Source organism: Lethenteron reissneri, chromosome 31 (genome assembly GCF_015708825.2).
Source record: "Lethenteron reissneri isolate LAM-NWPU_2019-01 chromosome 31, ASM1570882v1, whole genome shotgun sequence".
Lineage (NCBI taxonomy): Eukaryota > Metazoa > Chordata > Hyperoartia > Petromyzontiformes > Petromyzontidae > Lethenteron > Lethenteron reissneri.
The window spans coordinates 2,797,076-2,815,288 of record NC_083809.1 but is presented as its reverse complement, the minus strand read 5'-3'; the positions used below and the strand labels follow the sequence as shown (position 1 = coordinate 2,815,288).

The 18,213-nt window shown below is 44.5% G+C and overlaps 1 protein-coding gene across 4 annotated transcripts in view; it reads left to right on the top strand.

Annotated features, from left to right (window-relative positions):
• The first annotated feature begins 2,294 nt into the window (after nucleotides 1-2,294).
• The window catches only part of LOC133349665 (speckle-type POZ protein-like), a 56,147-nt gene continuing 40,228 nt past the window's right edge, over nucleotides 2,295-18,213 (top strand). The window contains exon 1 of one of the 4 annotated variants that reach the window (XM_061563297.1): nucleotides 2,295-2,411. The gene's annotated coding sequence lies outside the window, so the exon portion shown is untranslated. Of the gene's footprint in view, nucleotides 2,412-14,747; nucleotides 15,119-18,213 lie in introns of those variants that run through there. The other 3 variants (XM_061563296.1, XM_061563295.1, XM_061563294.1) reach the window with 3 other exon arrangements.

Sequence of the window (18,213 nt, the reverse complement as noted above, 5' to 3'; positions counted from 1 at the left end):
CTCTTTCCCCTGGCTCCTCCCCCCCTCTTTACCTTATATAATCTCTTGTCACAAGCAGCTCTTTTTGCCCACAACAGCAAATTATTTCTTGATGTGGCTGTCCCACCTGATGACGGAAGCTTGTGTTGCTTCCGAAACGTCGTGATTTGATTTATTTAGATTTTTTTATTAGCAATTTATTTAGTTATTTATTTTATACCTACGTGACTTTACCCAAAAAACTAAAGAGTATGAGTAAGCATTTGCCCTCTCAACCTTTCGATTGCGAGCCGCTCGCTATACTGCTGAGTCGGTCCACTGCTGGTCGTAGGCCTCTCCATGCCCCTCCGTCATGGGGGTTTGTTTGACCATACTTCACCACACTGGTCAACGCACGCTAGTGAAGGAGATTGTCCATGACTCGTTCAAATGTTGCTCGCCACTGATGTTAACCGAACTCAGGTCGCCGGGCTCAACGCGCAGTGTGCTGAGCACTGCGCCGCCACTCCACCCCTTGGAATTTTTTCACGAAAATGTTAATTGGACACGGTGTTGGGGACTCTCGTTGTCAATGAGTAACTAATAGACGACAACAACAAAAAGCCTGTTAAAATCTAACAATTAATTGAATTAAAAAAAAACATATTGCTCTGTATTAAAAAATATGACAAAATGAATGCGTGATATATATAAAAAAAGATTGGCCCAAAATTGAATGTAAATGTGGTGCATTTGCACGATGTGTTGAATGAAGGCCAACAGTGACTTTGTTTCATATACAACAAAAAAAATCCTCATTAAATACACTCAGGGACATCTGAAATGGCCATCTTCCCGACAAATATAACTTCCCTTTGTTTATTGTGCTTGTTTTGTTTGATATATATACAGACTCGATCTGCCCCTTTGTGATGATGTGTGGCACTACATCAATCAGGCAAAGTGTCATCGTGACAACGCACCACCTGGACATGCAGGCGGTTTACATCAAGTGAGCTCTAACATCATCATCGTCATCTCCTCCGATTAGCGCGGTTGGCTCCAGATACATCATCACGAGCAGCAGCATAAATCAGCCATCGTCAATCCACTGCTTTACCAGAGCTTCCCAAAGCCACCGCAATTTCCCAGGACCCTATGATGTAAAAATCCACCCCACACATTGCCCAATAATGGTATTAAGCCTGAAGCGAGACCCTCATATCGTGAGCAGGTCAGAGATGTGACTGATCGAGTGGCTCAGCGGTCAAAAACACTGAGTGGGCAAAATCTTAATCTAAGCTTCAGCCACGAGTGATTAAACTCAAATGTAGTGATGGTCTCAGCCTGGTCACGAATGACTGTAAAAAAAAACCATTAAATTAAATTCAGTTTGTCATTTAATTTGGCTTATTTCAGTTCTGAGACTGCAAGAATGAAACATATAACTTTGTATCATGTGTAATAAGAATGATTTTGACCATACAGTGGTCAATGAAGGTTGGTGAAAAGTGGCATCCAAGCCCAAGTCATAAATCACTCGCACTGGCGATAAACCGCAGTATGTTAACCGCTGTGCCACTAATCTACACCATAACGTAAGAGAAAACCCTATAAAACAGCATAGAAGTAAAACTATTTGTTAAAAATTATGTGAGAAACAATTTAAAATTGTTAATTTTTTTTGTTTAACCAGGTGATAGAAGAAACCAGGATAGTATAATTTGCAAGAGTGCCCTGGGGGAATAGTCTGCCAAGAAGAGGTGATGATTGTTGTATATAATCCCAATTTAGTAATTTTCGGGTCATTTTTCAAGTTGGTAAATGTGTGCAGTATTGTTCGATAAGGGGAGCGGTGGTGCAGTGGTTAGCACACTGGACTATGAAGCATGCCTGAACCGGTCCTGGGTTCTTCAGCTACAGCGTCACCAACCAGAATTGACCAGCGCGGTGAAGTTTGGTGTAGCAACCCCTGTGACCGACATGACATGTGAATGCATTCATCCAATGGCGGGTTGACAAAGGGCTGTCAATGATTAGTATTATATTGCTTAATAATGGGCATGGTGTATACAATTAAAAACAAAAGAGAAGACAACCGACACACGGCTGTAAACTCATTTTACAACGCGTAATTGTTGCCAGTTGCGCTGCTGTTTTTCTGGTTGTCCCACGTGTTGTTTGGCAACGATATCCGACGTTTCGTTCCACGTGCCGGGAGCGTCTCCATGAACGTAATTGAACAACAACAACAACACAGGGGCATCGGAGAGATACACATTTTTTTTGTTTAAACCGTGAAAAATGGGGCCTCGTGTTAAGAGTTTTCGCCACTGGAGGTGGCTGCAGTTTGCTCCGCGGCAGGGAGGCTGGCCCAGGATGGATCGCAGTGCTCTGAATAATTGATGCGTGGAGGCAAGGCGAGGATGCATCTGCCACGGAAGCTTCAGAAGGTTGGGCCGCTTGCCTCTGGCACCAAACTTCTCAGTGTCCTCCCCCCCCCCCATCACCACCACCAACCCCTTCCTCCCTTTCCTCTGTTTGCCCTTCTCCCTCTCTCTCACTCCATCTCTCAGACTCATCTCCTCACGACCTCCACCCCCACACTACCCAACCACCACCACCACCATCGCCTACTCCCACTGCCCCAAACGAGCTTGAGCCATATTTGACCATTCCCACACGCGCTTTTATCTCGTGTCCTTGAGCCAAAACTGCATTGATTTTGTTGTGTGCGTGTGTGTCTCTCTGTAGACAGTTTTGCTAATGAAAATAAAATTACAGGATAATAGTGATATTTTTCTCTCATTCATGCATTCGTTCATGCATAAGTCGGTATGTTTGGAACTTTCATTATGGAATGTTTTTTTTTGTTTTCATAACATTTACTAAACCGTTAACAATGACAGTTAAGGAGATAACTAACATTTCACGAGGACATTTTTAGCCCTTTTGTCAAGACCTGCTAGCGGTGGCGTGGGCGAGATAATTGCGCGGCTGTAACTTTATCTTCCACTGCTGGGTGAGGGCTTCCCCATGCCTGTGCGGGTCGTCGGGGTTATTTGAGCATACTTCACCACGCTGGTCACGTAATATTATGAGTATTAACAAAATATATATAGTGTTGCTATTGCAACAAAACGTGGGTCGAGTACAACGCGTCGGTGTTCAATAGGAGAGGTACAAAAATAAAATCTGTGGAAATTTCCCATCGGCACGTCGGGAACATTCATAGGAGAGGTGAAATAGGGCCCACTGCCCCAACCAAGTGGGGATTATTATTATTACCACAATGAAAATGTGTCGCCCAGCAAACTCCATTACGCTACGTGGCCGTAATGACCAAACTCAATCAACAATACCTTTTTTGAGCAAAACAGAGTATTTCATGATGGAATGTAGCCCACTGCCATTTGCAGATTCAGGCGAGAAAAATCCCGTGGCAGCGAGTTGAATCTCCAACTGTCAGCATCGGTCCAACCGATCTGGGAAGCCCTTGACGGTTTGAGTAGCAACAATTGTACTGCCAGCCCTACCCTCTCCACCATAGAAAAGGACTGTCACCCGAAACAAGTCGTCGGTAGTATAATGTTATAGGTCTTTTTTTTGCTTAATTATTTTTGTTTGTTCTGAAAATTGTATTTCAATTGTACCATCAGCGTCACGTGATGGAAATTTAATTTCTTTGGAACTGCTTTTTGGGTTTAGTTTGCTGTCCTTCCACCGCACCTCCGACTAGGACTGTTGCCTACGTACGGTCCAAAAGAAGTTCACCATACATACTTGTATGTGATCACGTGACAACGGTACAGAGCGCATGTGGAAAGTGGAAATGGACTGCGCACCGCGCACAGCGGAGACGGAGCGGTGAAATTGGCTCGTGTGCACATGCTGGGCGGGTTTGCTGCATCGCTTGGACCGCGAGAGATGGCGACAATTCGAGGATGCCTTCATCCAGCAGTGGATCGATCGTGGCTGAGGATGATTATGATGATGATGATTCGCCATGCCGTGAGATTAATAACTGTCCCCATTTGTAACTTTCGCATTGCTCCACACTCCCCTCCCCACGACCCATAGAGCAAGGGGAGGCCGTCATCTGGCAGTGGACTGTCCAAGGGATGTAAATTCTTCTTATTATTTTCTTATGATTATTCTTCCAAGAGTTATTTTGACAATAAAAACAAATTTTGGTGTTTTTTTTTGCCGTGAAAAAAATACATCCATCTTATAAATGTTGGGCACGACAATATGGCATTATTATAAATTATGCAGCATTTGTACTCTGGTAGTTAGTGCCTTATGCCGATAAATCGTAACTCAAAGTAAAGTCAATGTAGCAGTATTTTGGAGAATATCGAGTGATAAATGTATCCCTGGTCATGCCAACAGCATCGTTGGAATGTGTTTATAGAAGTCCCAAAACAAAACACAGTTCACGAATAAATAAAGCACAGACAACGCATTTGATGAAACTGCAAATGGAGCCAGATGTCCTTACAATTACACTTTACATTTGGATTTATAAAGCATCTAAATACATTTGTATCTGCAAATTATTCGTATTACTAGCAGCAGTTTATTTGCCTTTGCTGGGTGGGAGGGACGACAAACAACGATGCAGGTTGTGCCACACACCTGACAATTGCCGCAGGCTAGCGAAGGCCATCGGAGATCCTTTTGTCCATAGGGTCAGCTGGCTCACCGAGATAAAGCCTAAGGGTCATCTCTTGTAACCACTCGAAGGTCAGAGGTCACGGCGGTACCTTTTTTTCCTCCACGTTATTTTTTTTGCTTTGCATCCGCAAGCTTCATAATCCCCTCCTTTATAACAAAATGAAGCCCCTGAGAATGAGTGCATGAATAATTAAGTGAATGGATGAACGAGTGAATGACGAAGCCTGGCCTGGCGCATTCCAAATTACAGCAACAGGGTTTTTTGTTGTTGGGAATGTCAGCTGTAAGGCGGCGGAAAATACAGCCGCGTTCTTTACGATGAAGACGCACGACACATCCGTGCTGGAAGGCTCTGGTCTCCTCCCGCATGTGACGCCGCACAAAGGCACAGAATTCGCCGCACATCTCCAAGCAAGGGGCCCTCTCGACAGCGCGCCTCGAGAACTGGCGGGGATTGTTGTTGTTGTCTTACCCAGCGTTGACATTTCGGCCGGAACTGTCCGGAGCACTCTTACGAGACCTATTTTGAGAATAAACAATTTTCGGTGCTGTGTTTTTGCCGTAAAAAAAAATACAAATCCATGTTCGGTCATTTAAATGTAGGGCACAACAATATAGCATTATTGTGAATGGGCATATCTTTTACTCTAGTAGTTAGTGCCTTATGCCGATAAATCGTAACCCAAAGTCAAGTCAATGTAGCAGTATTTAGGAGAATGTCGAGTGAGAAATATATTCCTGGTTATACCAACAGCGTCGTTGGAATGTGTTTATAGAAGTCCCCCAAAAAACCACCAAACACAGTTCACGAATAAATAAACCATACAACGCATTTGATAAAAATGCAAATGGGGCCAGATGTCTGGTTACAATTACACTGTATAATTTGGATTTATAAAGCATCTAAATACATTTGTATCTCGTGATGGTGTACAACGGGGGAGGCATTACTTAGACGAAAGGGTGATCAGGAAGGGGAAATATACAGCGGGGTCATAATGTTGAAACGCAAACCAGGGGAGTTATGTACATTAAGGTCGGCCTCTGGTATGATCTACTACACACACAGCAGAGGGATATTTTCACAGTGGAAATGTTCACGGAGGGTAGAGAGAGAGAGAGCGAGCGAGCGAGCGAGCAGAGGCGATGCTGTGTTACAAAACACTGTGCAGAATTCTGCTTGTGAAAGAAACAAATGAATGAAAAACATACTTACTTAACTTGCATTAAGCAGATATCTATTTGCGTGGCAGCCCACGCTCTGGTCAATAGCACTTGGCCCGTATTAAACATTCAAGGTGCCTGGATTAAGAGGCTTTCAAAGCAAGTGAGAGGAGGGGATTTACGAGTTGAGCGGGAAAAAGTGGGATTGACCCGGGTCCCTTCGAGGGGTTCACCCGCTTAGACGTGGGCGAGCGACCTTTTTTTTCGCAACAGCCACGGCTTGGTGTCTCTCACGGAATATTTCCTGTGTCGCTGGTCAACTGGAGAAGGCGGCGCGCACGCCACTCGCAACCACAGCCATAGTGAGAGGCAGACTGGACGTGGTGTGCCGGATGTGGAAAGTTTGTCGTTGGACCCCCTTGGCAGACCGGATTGGGTGACGCATGACTAATATTAGCCATGGATACAGCAAGACATATTACTGGATATGGTGCAGAAATATATTTCTGGTCGCCGAATCCGAGCAGACCTGGCTGTTATGAAGCCCTGCCAACAAAGCAACCCACACCGCCTCCCTCTCCCCACTCCCCCCCCCCCCTGCCCTCTGTTCCACCCAGCCCCAGAATCCCACAGCGCCACTCTCGTTACCCCGGCATTAATGGCCTCGTCCAAAGGAACACGGCCAGAGTTTCAAATTCCTGCCAGTTGCCCCTCCGGCACGGAGGGCGCAGGATGGACGGATTGCAACGAAGCCGCCAAAGACTGGAGGATTTTAGAAGGAAAAAACTGTCGAGAGTGCGATTATCTGTCATTTGCATGCTGAAATAAGGCAAAGAAGGCAGCTCCAAAGCTCACGAATTGCATCACGCCGGCGTTGATGGTAAAAAGGAAACTTGAAGGGTTTATTTCAGAAGTCTTTTCTGCGGACGTTCTGTGCCACATGGATGGTGGTACCGCTCTTAGAGATTGCCAAATGGATTCATGATCTCATTGCCTGAATGCCTACAACACCATTGTAATTAAGTTGAGAATTGAAAGCAACCTCAAAATAATATATAAGACCGATTTGTTGCATTTCAATACAGTAAACAAAAATTACTTTATTTTATTTAACCAGGTGAGAAGGCAAGATCGTCGCATTTGCAAGATTAAAATTAATTATTGCGTGATACAGTGGTGTACAAGCACAAATAGCAAAACACTCAAAACAGTCGTCAACACCACAAAATGACAACAAAAATATTTAGTTCAGAAAATGCAACAAAATCACAGTGGAACAACCGCGTTACTAGAGAAATCTAAAATTTCTACGCGAATATACATCGCTTGCGAGTTTAATAACGTTTCCAGTAACACGAGTTTCGACGTCTGTGCCCAGGCGTCCCCACGACACCACCCCAGTGAAGGCTCCGTCACGAGAATCGCGGCCAGCGCGTCGAAATTCACCCTCCGGCGCGCGGCAGAAGCGGGCCCTACCGGAGCCTCGGCGAAAGGCCGCCAACGCCGGAGGATTTTTCAAGGCAGGAACTGGCGATAGTGCAATTAGCTGTCATTTGCATGCTAAAAGCCGGCGAATCAGACAGCTATATAGCCAACGAATTGCACCGCGGGGTATCCTATCGTGCGCTTATGTAGTGCGGCAGCTGTCGTACGGCACGCGCGTCCAACTCGATACAGCACTATCTGTTTACACCTCCTGCAATACTTCTGTTGGCGGAATAACCTGATTTATTTGCTTCCCGAGATCATTTTTGCCGGGATACGGTCCTGGGTATTGCCTACTTTCCTCAGAAATGCCTATTAAGCCTACAAAGAAAAACACCACGTGCGCTGTGTTAATGTGCCATTAGTGACAATCCAATCTGTATTGTAACGCAGTAAGAGCTGTCGTATATGTTCATAGATGGACTTTAAAAGCAACATCGCATGAGGCTACAGGGTGGCTCAGAGGTCACAGAACCGAGCATGCACCGCTCTCAGATCCTGGGTTTCAAATTCAGCAGCCAGCGATGATGTATGTGTGTACGGTGAACCTTTTTTGCACCCTACGTAGCCAACCGTGCTAATCAGAGGTGCGGGTTAAACTGGGTCTCAAGTGCAGAGTTGGTGGTCCTCAGCTTTATCACCAATGACAGCTCAAAAAAAACCCCATAATATAAAAAAAAATTCTCACTGAATTTGGCTACATTACAACTCTGGGAATTAGACATTTGGTTTGATGGTCATGCTGCAAACAAGCCCACGGTAGGGTGTGTGGGAAAGACTACCCCCTACTCTGTGGAGGATGAACATTCAAATAGAAGGGGGACCGGTGTTGAGGAGAAGTAAGACGTGTTTTACGCAGTTCATCTTCTTGGTTCTTTCGGTAACGTCACGTAGAAGGGAAAGAATGAAATAATAAAAACTAAACATAATAAAATACAATTCTCACGACGTTTCGGCCACAACGCAAGCAGCCGTCTTCAGGTGAAGAACAGGGCTGTCTTTCCGACAGCCCTGTTCCTACGTGACTTTACCGAAATAACCAAGAAGATGAATCCCTGCAGTCACGAAAGCTTTAAATCGAAATTTAACACAGTTGTTCAGGAGAAGTAAAACGTGTTTTCCACAGTTGTCCTCTGAACCACCGCGGCCCGCTGCCCTCCAAGATTTCCAAATGGATTAAATGGATTCTTCATCTCATGACACGAATGGTGGTGATGTGGCATATATTGAAATGAATTCGAGGTGGGGGGTGGGGGAGACGTCTATTGTTTCACGAAAACAAAGCAACCTCACTCACTTCACCTGAGGACGGCTGCTTGCGTTGTGGCCGAAACGTCGTGAAAATTATTTTATTATGTTTTATTTTTATTATTTTATTATTTCCCTTCTACGTGACTTTACCGAAAGAACCAAGAAGATGAACCTCACTCACATTAGGCAACATTGTCGCATTGGAATCCCAGTCCAGTACATCTCTCCAGCCACCCGCACACGAGGACCCGATGTCATGGCCTTCATCCCCTGCGCAGGCCTTCATCCATCCAGCAGTGGATAAATTGCGACTGATGATGAATGCAACACGTAGAGATAAACGTTTGCGAACGTTTGGACCGGGTAATAGCGGCAGTTTTCCAAGCCAATTGCCCTTGTTTTGAAATGTTTCAAAAAGTTCCCCGGAATCGCTTTGTAAAAATGTCTCTGGCACTTTGTGGCGGTAAAATGTTGGCAGGGCATGGAATTGCCTGAACACAAATCCATTACGCTCTTTGCAGTTGATTGCTAAATCAATTTCGCTTCTGGTTTGCGCATTTGCTTGTTTATCTGTTTGTCTATATTGCTAATATATTTACTCCATTTAGGTTCGGTAAAGTGATTATTTTCGTTTGGCACCTTCCCCGTCGATCAATCCACCCGCTTGTGGTTTTATCAATGCAGCACGCAGCGGTTTGTGCACCTGCCGGTTTTATCTTTCCACTTATTATCTTGCACGATCGATGCCCTCGCAATGGGCAAGACAAATTGGATTGGACTAGAGAGGATACCCACACTTTGCCTCACCACCGCACGCGATCCGCTGAGTGGCTCACTGCTGCCAGTGGGCAAACAACGATGTTGCCAAAAAGTCTCGACTGCCTTGACCTCAAGCCAGACGACACATTCCTCTGGACGATGGGGGCCTGGGTGCTTGACCTTATTATAGCTACAGCAATACGTAAAAATAAGTCAAGTACTTTGCCCTATAAACCAACCACTTACGTTTAATTATAAGAAGATATATCTTGGCATTACCACAGTACTGAATATGGGTTTATGCTGAGCTTTATTGTACTGTTATTCGTTTGTAAGAACTAACACTGACCACGCAATTACGCGGGACACACGACCCGTGTGTGAGGGCGAGGCTGACGTCAGCCCGTATGAACCTGGCCCCGACGTTGTGGGTGAGGTCATCGCGCAGATGTGCGTGGTGACGTAACCGCCAGACCGCACGCCAGCCAGCAAAACTTTATTTTTTCTAATATCGCGCGGTAAAGGTGCCGCCCTGCAATTACTTTCTCACGCCACTGCTGGCAGAAAGACCTCCTAGTAGAGGGACCTCTGGAGAGGCTCTTCAGAGGGTATTTTGTTGTACTCTTCCTTGCCGGCAGTATACATTTACTGTGTACACCAAAGTTCATCCGTTAGCAGGTCACGTGCGGTGCGGTGAAGTGCGGGCACTCTTCCCGTTCATTATCATCATACACTACCAATGTAATAGCAACTTACTTGTCAATCTACTGCTGGATGAAGGACTCCCTAAGCCATGCAGATTATACGGTATTATTTTTATCTATACTTCACCACACTGGTCAGGTTGGTGAAGGGGGGTTTGGGAAGATCCAGAACTGGTTCAAATAAAACTCACCACTGATTTTAGCCATAGCCAATAATCGAACTTAGGCCACTGAGTTCGCAGTGCAGTATACAAAGACCACCATGCTACATTCTGCTCTGCATGTCCACGTCCCTGCATGGATTGCAAAGCTTGTTAAACAACGTTTTAAAATGCTATATAATTTTACTACTGAATGATGTTTTTCTCTCTCTGTCCAGCTGATACATAAAACGACGGATTGTTGAATTACTTTGCTGAAAGCTGCTGCTCAAAATGAATGAACACATTTGTGTGTTTTTTTTTGCAAGACATAATACATTCCTGTGTGCTACACTCATTTTTACTTGCAGTTGTGTGATTTTTTTTTAATGATGGAATGGAAATTGGCAGTTTTCCAGAAACAACCAGTCCAGACAGAGCTCTATTGGCCTGTAAGGCAGAGCAGAGACACGAAGCCATTTCTCATTACAAATAAATGGGTTTTGTGAATTTTAGTCAAAGCTCGCATATAAATGTATTTCTGTGTATCATGTCTTTCATCTAGATTTTATGTGCTACGAAGAAGAGCCATTGCCCTTAAAGGCAGTGCTATTGGCTAATGCCTTGAGGTTATATTTGTTCTTCGTGCTTGTGTGCCACTGCCAACGCAGCAGCATTTACCAAATAATAAGATTATCAATTAATCATTGGTAGCCCTTTGCCAATCCCACAGCTGGGTAAAGGCCTCCCCCTGGCCGTGTCGGTTTGTAGGAGTTCAGATATCACTCAGCACTTATTTTAGCCGTGGTCTGGAATCTAAAATCAGGTCAGCGAGTTCACCACATACACTGCACCACCACCCTTCCGGCTGTTAATCGGTCATATATCACTTATTGGTGTAAATAAATATTGAAAACAAAACCAGTTGCCAAAGCGCTGGCAACGCCACCAGATGTTCGCCAACAGCAAGCACGTGTGCCTGAAGAATATGCGCATCGATTCCTGAGCTTTAAAATGACATCTGAGCAAAATATTCTTCATAGAACGCCACAGGTGCTGGCAGTGAGTTGCGTGCGACATCCATTGCCATCGAATGGTAAAATAAATCTTTCTGCATCAGGAAGTGGTTAAAAAGCACGTCGCGTTATTACTAAGTAATAAAGGTAGATTGTGCAGTAGTGTGCTGCGTACCGGGTCAATCCTGGGTCAGATCAGACCGCGGGCTTAGAACCACATTTTGGCATAAAAATCGGGCACAATTGCATCGTGCAATGTTATCTCGTTGGCCTTGAGTAGTGTATTCTCTTTGCTTTTAACTCAGTTTCATTTTTGCCACAATTGGCCATTGACCAATTTTAACCCCGCGACAGTTCTGGACGTAAAGCGGCAAAGCGCCCTCGCTACCTTAACTGGCGGTGTGTGTTTATATTTGCACTGTATTTTCCGTTTCACATTAATGCCGTAACACCGAAAGGCATTCGACAGAATGCATGCAGCAAATGGGGGGGGGGGGGGGATAACAAAGTATTGTTTGACATTCTACTCGGTAATGAGGTTTCCATTTCTTGCGCTCTAACCGAGCAACGTTATTGATTGCATCACTTTAACCACGCAATCGACTTTATGCATTACACAGACCCTGTCCATTGGGGTTTAATTCATAATTGAAAGAAACTTTGAAAAGGCATGACAGTACAAATGCTGGGGTCCTAATTTTTTTGTTCAAATGAGTGCTGGATTTTAATCAATGCGTATTACCTGCTATGGCATATCGATCTGGCACACGGATCAGAATGGACACTGACGAAGAAGATGGTTTGCGTGGCATTTGGTTCCTGTTTTAATTGGAAGTCTCTTATTTCTATTTTCCCTTCACGCTCCGAATCCCTTCCTCCGGACACTTGGGCTTGTTTTAAAAGGCAGTGCTGCGGGTTTGTTGTTTGTTTGTTGAGGTTTGTCCCCCCCCCCCCCCCCAGTGAGGCTTTGCAACTAAAAGCCAAGTTGGTTTGGGGGAGAGAAGAGCGTGATTGGGTAGCATAACCGTGTCAACCCTGACCAGGGGTTAAAATCAGTGAAACTCCGACTGACTAACATTGGCGGACACCACCAACGGAACTAAGACAGGAAGAAACCGATAGCGAAACCCAAGAAATGAAGGCATAGAAACTGTCACGCAGGGAGGGGTGAGTCTGGATATCTGTGTAAAGAACTTTATAGCTATATTCTTGGTTCTTTCGGTGAAGTCACGTAGAAGGGAAATAATAAAATAATAAAAATAATAAAATAAAATTCTCACGACGTTTCGGCCACAACGCAAGCAGCCGTCCTCAAGTGAAGAAACGGAGCTGTCAGAAAGACAAATTTAGGACGCTGTCTTTCCGACAGCTCAGTTTCTTCACCTGAGGACGGCTGCTTGCGTTGTGGCCGAAACGTCGTGAGAATTTTCTTTTAACAAATTCATGCGGAGGGAGCTGGTAGGAACGTTGGGTTGCTCGGTCAATGGCCTGCAGGGTCAACGGCGACGTGGTGTATTCCGAAAATATGCCCGACTGTGAGGGCGGGCACAAGCCGGCGTGAGTAGGTTAAACGTTGAGTTGTCTAAGGGCACCACGGGGTGAACAGCCCCTCCCAACCCAGCCCCACCCCTCCCAGCCCCACCCCTCCCACCCCAATCCAGAGACATCCTCCCCACCCAGCCCCTCCCCACCCAGCCCCTCCCCACCCATCCCCTCCCACCCAGCCCCTCCCCTCCCACCCAGCCCCTCCCTTCCCACCCAGCCCCTTCCCTGCACGACGGACTGACACAATAATCCCCTCTTGGCTGGTGTAACCAGGAGATTCCTACCAGTATTATGTTTTATTTGAATTGTTTGTATTGTTTTATTATTTCCCTTCTACGTGACTTTGCCGAAAGAACCAAGAATATGAATCCCTGCAGTCACGAAAGCTTTACATCGAGTTGTATAGCTCATCGGAATCTTCCAGTATAAATGAATACTATATTTCTGAGGCCGATTAATTATGCAATGTGTACTTCTATTCTTTTTAAAATATTTTTCGCGATTTGCTTACCATTTCTCTACTTTTCACGCCTGTCGTTTTTGCGTGCATTGTTTTAAATCGGTGAACCGTAGCTATACTGGACATCTGCGAAAAATAGAGCTTTATAGCTCATCGGATTCCTCCAGTATAAACAAATATTCTATTTCCGATGCTGATTATGCAATGTGTACTTCTATTCATTTTATTATATTTATTTTTCATGACTTGCTTACTTTTTCCCTACTTTGCACGCCTGTCGCTTTTGCGTGCATTCTTATAAATCGGTGAACCGCAGTCAAACTTGGACATCCGCGAAATATCCGTGGGCACATAGGGGGCAGGGGAATTGATGTCGGTTTCGGCGTTCCGATTATTACGAAAATGCATGGAGGCTGAACACGCGTGGACCGGTTGATGACGGCCACACGGTGATAATCATGTTTTAAACGTACCCCCCATTCAGCGTGTCATCAAGCAGGCAGACTGGCTCGACCCTGATGGTGTTCCGCCAGATATTCCAGGAGCCTCTTTGAAATATTGTCTGCTTATTTTGTTACATTCTCGGCAAGGAAGCTTACTGGTCATGCTGTGCTGTGCGTCTTATATGGGTCTTAGCTGAACGCGAAACTACGTGCGGTGCAGCACTTGGAGGGCAATGGGACTCGAGATATGGTTACAAAGTTTAGGTCGTACATGTTATGTATATCGTTTATTGTTACATTTGAATCACAGTTCCTATGATCACTGTTACATTGATTTTATAGCTTTATTTTGGTGATTTTGAAAAGTTTTGGTTTAGCTATGTTATGTTTGTTTGCTGTAGTACAGAGTTAGCTTGATAACTTTAATCTAAATTGTCTTACGGTTGTTATTGTTTCACTTGCATCCCACTGTGATTTTTGCACACAGCGTTGAAATACGGTGTTTTTCTTGAAGACTTTGCTGTTTTTTCCTGTATTTTTGTTGTTGCGTGTAGTCACTTTTAAGATGTTTCTTGTTCATGTTTTTGTTTGTTGCGGTTGCACCCGAGTCAAGAGCCGCATGGCTCACAGGGATATATACCTGTTTCATTGCTTTTATGGCTTTATTTTGGTGATTTCGAAAAGTGTTTTGGTTTGGCCATGTTTGTTTGTTGTAGTACGGAGTTAGACTGATGGCCTTAATCTAAGTTGTCTTGTGGTTATTGTTGTTGTTTGACTTGCATCCCACTGGGATTTTTGCACAGTGTTGGTGTACGGTGCTTTTTCTCCAATATTTTGCTGTCTTTCCTTGGATTTTCTGTTTGCACATAGTCACATATTCACTTTAAGATGTTTTTTGTTCATGTTTTTGTTTTTTGTTTGTTGCGGTTGCACCCGATTCAAGAGCCGAATGGCTCACAGGGCTATACCTAATAAATGAACTTGAACTAATAAATGAAACTGAAAACACCCAGGAATACCGCTCCAAGCCAAAAACCCAGACACAAACAACGCGCGCTGACGTCACCTCCCAATTTACGCGCGTGACGTCATTTTCAAAGCTCATGCGGCGTGACGTCACCGCCTCGCGTGACGTACGTACCGGAATCGAGCTCGCTCGGCGGCTCGAAGTGCCCGGATCTGTGGAATAGAAAATAAGTGCTCAATAAGCTTCATATCGCAGCGGCTACAATTACTACGTCTGTACCCAAACCACGCGCAAACAGCCGCCCGCGACACAATCGCAGCAGTCAGCCGGCGCTTTAAAGAGCTTTGTGGCGGTGAGGTGATCGCGTCTCGACTCCCATCCCTAACCCCCCCCCCCTCCCCCAACAACGCCGGCCGCGGCGGCGGCTTCCCGCGGGACCCGGGCGCAGCGAGGCCGGCAGAACGACGCAGGCAAGGCCGTAGGCGCGGCGGCCTACTCGGTCTTTTCGCTTTTGCTGGACAAGCGCCGCCGTTAACGTAGAAACACAAAGTAAGAAATGTTTGGAGGCTTTTGGAAGAGGCCGAGCGAGTGAAAATATCATGCCGACGTCGTTGGTCGCGTCTGGTAAAGTTTGCTGAGGCCCTGGTCGGGTAGTGTGAGTGGAGGGGGGGGAGTCGGAATTGACTATTGTGCCGAGTAAGCCACGAGTGTTGCGCCTCGTCCGTCAGGTTTAATGTTAAGTGGTGCCTCTAATGGAGCTCATTTCACATAAGCTCAACACATTCGTCAATAACACCGCTTAAAGGTGGTGGCTGAGGTGAGGGGGAATGCATAAGAGGCGACGTTTCGGGCAATGGCCCTTTAAGGGAGATGAATAGCCATTGTAATTAGCGTTTGTCCACTACAGCCAACGCAGTGTGGTATAGCGAAATGTATTTTGTTTAATTTAAACTAAACCGTTTCATGAGATTAAGCTCCTTGCTTCGGATGGGTTATACATTTTTTTACGTTTTCAGCAGTAAGTCATGTTTGACCTGGTTTAAATTGGTTAAATCGATTGCACTACAGCACTGTATGAATACGCCAAAAAGGGCTTTGTGCTTTTGTGGTTTTTGTTCAACGCATTCACTCGGAACGTAGTGGAGGAATGTAATTGGTGAGATATTTACTGAATCATATTATTAATCTGTAATATCCTTTGGGGGAGGAGCGGTGACTGTGAACTTGGTGACCGGAGATCGTTCGATTCACGGCCACGGTTAACGTGAGTGGCGACTGACATTTGAACGGATTCTGATGATGTCCCCACCCCGCAGCCAGCAAGGGTCACTGACCAGCGCGTAGTGAAGTACTCTGCTCGTCTGGTCAATCGGCTGCCACGTCCGACACACTGTGGGGAGGCATTCATCCAAAAGTGAATTGACAAATGGCTGTAAATGTCCTTTTTAGCTGAGATTATGAAGGTTCAATACGCGCCACTTAAGGGTCTTGTAACAGGACAGAACCGAGACGCAACACGTTTTATGGGAAAATACGTGCCACGTATACAAAGAGAGTACGTAGATTCACGGTACGGGCTTCTAGTATTGATAAGATGAAGAAGAGTAGAGTTTTCTAATGCTACTTTTAAGCTGGATGTGAGAGGCACACGATGCTTGGCATATAGCTCCATAATGCTTCGACAGCAGAACGCGATGCAAATAGCGTAAAAAGAACAGTTGAGAGACTAATCCGGTGGTAGAGACTCCCTTTTGTGTGATGATTAACTGTAGTGACTACGTTGTTCTGCCATGCTGCTGCAGACACTGCTGATGTCTTTCTGAAAAGGCATCTCTGCCAAATGCTTGAGCTATATTTGTCGACAAGCAAAACTTGGATTTTAAAGTTTTGATACACAGCGTGTATATAATTTATGGCACACTAGTTATTATCTGCTGAAAATTTGCACGGAATTCTTTTTTTTTATACTCGATTGATACGTAAAGGCTGGTTGCGTGTTTAAATAACATTACATGCATGGAACACATTAACCATGTTTGTCTACATTTGATCGGAAATTAACACACACTTGTTAATGATATGGAACTCCAGCTGGAATGTGAAATAAAAGTGAAATGTTGAACGTGTGTGACTTTTCACCCGGAATATGACACCGCAGTCGAGAGCGACTTTTAACAACCAGTGCAGTTGTTAGCTGTTAGGTTTAATATAGCCACGTAAGTGGACAAGTGGCCACATGTCTTTGCAGTATAATTGCACTATACTCAGACTGCTAAATAAAACAGCATTTATGTGACGTCAGTAAAATTGTCAGCGTGCCTAAACAGAGCAGCCGTGGTCACTTGTCGGGGAAACAGCCCATTGTATCACGTTGTGCACGATTGCCATTCTGTTGCTATGCTAGTGAAGCTGAAAGTGTACTTTTTCAAGGCCTTTCAGATATAGGGCAAATAAAGGCACACCAGAAATGTTTTTCTCCTTTCAGATGTGGTGGAAAAAAATGTCAAGTTTATGATTGCAGCCAGAGGGGCTTTTTCTCTTGGTGAGGGATATTTCAGACATGGTGGTTAGATAGTGTTTTATTTGATAACTGATGAGGGATCATTCAGATTAATTTATAGATCTACATTTAGGAAATTTTAAATTATTGCTACAGCCTCGGGTCGGTAGGTGAATTTGCATGTGGCTGGCGGCTTGCATGAACCCGAACCATAATTTATTCCTGTGGTTTGTTAATCATGTTTATCCTTGTGTTAAAGTTGCCCTGCAGCCGGATTTGCGTTTCTTGATGGACAGATGCAGACTCAGATTAATACATCACTGCAAACCAATCTCCAAATCTGTTTGAAAGCCTTTAATATGCAATACTTTTAAAAACAGCCTATCCTCATCATGTTTATTGTGTTTGAAATATGAGGCACAGCAAACCGTCTGATCTGCCAATGACTTGAAAGCAAAAAAGACTGAACTGGGGATGTTTTTCTGGCCCAGATGACGTTAACGGGTGTGTTCTCAGCTTGATTTTGAAGGCATGTTGCCATCTGGAAACATGATCACTGGTACAGTAAACAGAAAGAATGTCTTTGCTTTGCATACCAGCCAGTGTTAATTTATAATCCCAAGTTGTAAAATTGCTCTTTTTTTTATTAATGTAAACAAACACTAAATACAATGTATCCATACATTTGAGACATTTTGTATTTTTGCAACAAACTGCTATAAATAATACATTACCTGTATGCGACTGTTAAAGAATAAGCCAAATTAATGAATTACCATTCTGAAATCTTTTTGGTATAGTGTATTTAAATATTCAATCATGAATTTGCCAAGTATCCATAGCAGAATCCTTTAAAAATTGACTTGTGCAGTTTTTTTTAATAAATGATAAATAATGAGGATTTGCCTGTGACAAAATCACATGACGTGCACCTGGTCTTATAAGCCGAGCAGGTTTGAGCCTGGATAGTGCTTGTACGGATGATCACCATGCACAGAAACAGGTGTTGCAGGCTTTTACAAGGCTACATTGTCAGCAGGGGACAGTTGCAGTACATAATTTTTTTGTACTGTACTCAACATGTAAGTATGTTGCACTTCTTACGCACCGTACGTAGCCAACCGTGCACTGACCAGTGTGGTGA